Genomic DNA, 4,694 nt, shown 5'->3' with positions numbered 1-4,694 from the left:
CTTGATTCTATGCTCTTCCCATCCTTGATTCTCTTCTCTGGATTGTAGTCCCTTTGTGAACTTTGGTTTGGTGATTTAATTCATACACCAGGAACACTTGTATCCATGGATTTGGTGATGTTCGGTATCGATTTGTCAGCTCCTGATCTAGGGGCATGACAGTTTACTTGATAGATGATATGATCATCAGTACCCACACACACAAGTACTAATCAAATTAACCTGATAATATCCATGGCTGGTATCAGCTCAACATGAGCTCTTTCAGAGCAGACGGGCAACTGCTTTTGAGATGTTGGTAACCATCACTTGCGATCATTGCCTCCAGATTGGAAGGAGATGCAAGGAACTCAAAGCAAGCCTCCTTGAGTCCATGGCAGTTATGCTGCTCGGCCAAAGCCAAACTAGTGGCAACCATTTTGGTGCCAATGTGATTGCATAACTTGTCTTGGCATATCAGCTTCAGCCTCTCAATGTCGTACCTGTCCGCCGCTACAAGTAGATGGTTGGCTGTCACAACATCAACTTGTGTTGTACCTACATTAGTGCTCTCAGGGAGTGAGTCCGTGTAGATGAAATGGAGCAGAGACTTGAACACATCAGCTTCTATATCATGAATTTCAATCGGATCACCGGCTCTCTCCCTCATGGCGCCAAAGAGCTCCGCCTTGAAGACCGGTGAACGAGCAGCGAGCACGGACCTATGAGCCAAGAGTATCTCGCCACCAACTTGAAAGGCCACATCTGCTCCATCCTTACTTTCAAGGAGGCTACCGAACTGTAGATGCAAGTTGCTCGGAGGAACGACAACAAATTGATTTGCATGTGCCTCTTCGCTGCGGATCTTCTTCATGACGGTGACGTCACACCTGATTCTGAAACTGTCGCCTCTTAGATGCACTGATCTCTCCAAATCCTCCTGCTTGATAAACTTTGGGAAACCCCAATAGTTACCTTTGCTTGGGAAGATATGTTCTGCGATAGTTTGGATGTATGGAGGCACTGGTTCTCCACCCTTGTCAAGTAAACTAAATGTGAATTTCGCTTCACATCCTTGGCATCAGCCGACTCAAGAACCAGATAAACAGATATGAAACCGGGTGAGCTGTAACCGTTTGGGTAAAACGTCACAGCCCAGTTATGATCCCCGACCTTGAAAGCGATAGATGTTGTACACTTGCCAGCCTCAAGCAGCTCCTTGGTTCTTGAGTACCCATCTATCTTGATCACATGCGTTCCTCTTTCTTCTTCAGCTACAATGGCCGACGTGAATTTCCGGAGCTCTGCCATTCTAGGGTGGGGGGGTTGAGCTGAGGTATCAAGAATTCAAGATTGGCGAGACCGGAAGATGGAAGATGTTGTTGCATCTGCAAACTCTGCATATATAGAGAGGTGTGGGAAGTTAGACCGATCCGTCTCCGCGCACCTCGATCTAGATGCTTTCCGTCTGCACAACTTACTGGCTTTTAGTTTCTCATTTACTTTCACGAGGAGTCTTCGTCAATGTTGCATTGTATTCCTACGCTATGCTATTTTGAACGGAACGAATCTAAGGCTGGTCATAGTGGGGAGTAACTTAGACTAGTAACGTTGCATATGTTACTAGTCTATGTTACTATCTCTATAGTGCATAGTATCATAAATTAGTATCATAGGTGGTCTCATTTATTGCCATGCATGACACATAGTAGCATCACATTTGTTATGTTACGGTATCTACCTATGTTACTATAACCATCTCTCTTTTCTTTAATTGTCAGCTACATAAGCTTGTTTGTGAGTCCCAAGTGCATGATTCTATTTATGTTACCCATTATGGCTAGCCTAAAGGTTGCGATAGTCATTGCCAAGTCACACACACGTGAAAGGTTTATACATTAGCAGCGAGGTCATTTGACCGCTCCGAAACGACCGGCAAACCAACGTTTACATAAAGATACACATGCATCTCAGGTAAAAAAAAAGAAAGATACACATGCATCTTTATCTTTTTTTACGGAATAAATTTTCAATCTATTCACCATCTTTCAAGCTACATAGTACAAAGAACACAACAGTAAAAATTGCATCCAGACCCGTAGACTACCTAGCGACAACTACAAGCAGTGGAGCGAACCGAAGGCTTGCCGCCATCATCATCGCTCCCTCACTGGAGCTGGACAAACTTGTTGTAGTAGTAGACAACCACGAAGTCATTGTGCTAAGGCCCAATAGCACCAGCGCACCAGAACATCAACTGACGCCGATGAAGAAAAGTGTAGAACGACAGAATCCACCTAAAGACACATGAACACAGATGAACGAAGGCCAAATCCAAGTGGATCCACTGAACACAAATCCCGACCAAATCCTGCAAGATCTGCCAGAGACACATCTTCACAAGCCCTCTAATGGCGCCAGACGCGTTGCCAGAACGGGGGCTATGCGGACAGAACCTTATTCCAACTTCAGGGAGCCGAAAGCATGTCGCCATCATCACCGCTCCCTCATTGGAGCCAGACAAACTTGTTGTAGTAACAGACAGCCCGGAAGTCGTTGTGCTAAGGCCCAATAGGACCAGTGCACCAAAATATGAACTGTCGGCGTTGAAGAAAGGTGTAGAACGGCAGGATCCACCTGAAGACACATGGACACAGATGAACGAAGGCCAGATCCAACTGGATCCATCGATGACAAATCTCGACCGAATCCTGCGAGATCCGCCAGAGACACATCTTCACAAGCCTTCTGATGGCGCTAGACACGCTGCCAGAATGGGGGATATGCGAGGAGAACCTTATTCCAATTTCAGGGAGCCGCCTCTGTCTCGTTTTTCTGAGCAAGACACAAACTGTAAACACATACAAAAAGCCCTCTAAAACTGGAGCAGGAGCTCCTCCTTCTGCCGACAAGAGCCGAGATCTACCACGCATCCATGCCCGTAAGGCCATAGAAGACGAAGCCAATCCACGACAGCTGTCGGTGTCAAAACCGGCAGATCTCGGGTAGGAGGTCCCGAACTTAGCTTCTAGGCGGATGGTAACAGGAGACGAGGGACACGATGTTTTACCCAGGTTCGGGCCCTCTTGATGGAGGTAAAACCCTACATCCTGCTTGATTAATATTGATGATGTGTGTTACAAGAGTAGATCTACCACGAGATCAAGGAGGCTAAACCCTAGAAGCTAGCCTATAGTATGATTGTTGTTCGTCCTATGGACTAAAGCCATCCGGTTTATATAGACACCGGAGAGGGCTAGGGTTACACAGAGTCGGTTACAATGGTAGGAGATCTACATATCCTTATCGCCAAGCTTGCCTTCCACGCCAAGGAAAGTCCCATCCGGACACGGGATGAAGTCTTGAATCTTGTATCTTCATAGTCTTGGAGTCCGGCCGATGATGATAGTCCGGCTATCCGGACACCCCCTAGTCCAGGACTCCCTTATTAGCCCCTGAACCAGGCTTCAATGACGACGAGTCCAGCGCACATATTGTCTTCGGCATTGCAAGGCGGGTTCCTCCTCCGAATAATTTATAGAAGATTGTGAACACCAGGATAGTGTCCGGCTCTGCAAAAATAATTTCCACATACCACCGTAGAGAGAATAACATTTACACAAGTTCAACCTACTGACGTATTTGATGGCGTGACATCACACCACTACCAAGCCTTTACTTAAATCGTTTTTATTGTACCACCTCAGTGCGTTTAGCGAAGCGGTTTCCTTGGCACGTCTTGTCGAAGCAGAGATCGTGTTCCCCTTATTCCGGGATTCCCATCAATACGGACGTGGGTAACCCAACCGCGCCCGTTGCCACGCCCCCTCCATCAAAGGCGGGTTCCAAACGGTCACGGGGACGGCTCTCAGTATTCTTCCTCTTTATAATGAGACCGAGGCCAGTTCTTTTTCTTCAATCCTCAATCGAATCCGCCCCCCGCCCTCGAGTTCCAACACCCAGGGCTCCAGATTCGGGTACCTTCGACCTTCGACAATGTCCGGCTCTGACCTACGGGGCCGGTGGATGCCCTCCTCCGTCACGAAAGAAGACGTGTTAAAGATGAGAGATGCCAGGTACTTGACCTACGAGATTTCACATAGGTTGCCTACCCGAGGGCAAGTTATTCCTTCTCCCGAGCCCGGCGAGAGCGTTGTGTTTGTATCTCACCTCCGTCGGGGTTTAGGCTTCCCGATGGACCCCTTCGTGAGGGGGCTCATGTTTTACTATGGGCTGGAATTCCATGACTTGGCTCCGGAGTCCATCCTCCACATCTCATTGTTTATTGTCGTTTGCGAGGCCTTCCTCCGCACTACCCCTCACTTCGGCTTGTGGCTCAAAACCTTCAATGTGGAGCCGAAGATGATTGAGGGGCGTCATGCAGAGTGCGGAGGGGCGGTCATAAGCAAGAGGGCCGATGCTCTATGGCCCGAGGGCTCCTTTCAGGAGGAGCTCGGCTTGTGGCAACAGGAGTGGTTCTATATCACCGCTCCCAGGGGCAACAGGTAGAGGCCGCCGCCCGTCTTCCGCTCGGGCCCTCCACAACAGTTGACATCATGGGTCAACAAGGGGCGTGACTGGGGGCCGTCCAAAGACGTACCCCTGTTGCAGGACCGGATTCGAGGCCTCCAAGAAAGGGAGATCAATCTAGTCGCAGTGGTACAGGTTATGCTAATCCGGCGCCTACTGCAAACGTCGCCCCCTCCGCCTGTGGG

The 4,694-nt window shown here is 48.7% G+C and overlaps 1 pseudogene; it reads right to left on the bottom strand.

Moving 5' to 3' along the window:
- Window positions 1-244: 244 nt before the first annotated feature.
- On the bottom strand, window positions 245-1,290 carry LOC119309000 (annotated as a pseudogene).
- Between the last annotated feature and the right edge of the window lie 3,404 nt (window positions 1,291-4,694).

The sequence above is a fragment of the Triticum dicoccoides genome, chromosome 5B (genome assembly GCF_002162155.2).
Source record: "Triticum dicoccoides isolate Atlit2015 ecotype Zavitan chromosome 5B, WEW_v2.0, whole genome shotgun sequence".
NCBI classification, from domain to species: domain Eukaryota; kingdom Viridiplantae; phylum Streptophyta; class Magnoliopsida; order Poales; family Poaceae; genus Triticum; species Triticum dicoccoides.
Note: the sequence above shows the minus strand (reverse complement) of the source record. Positions and strands in the feature narration are given on the sequence as shown.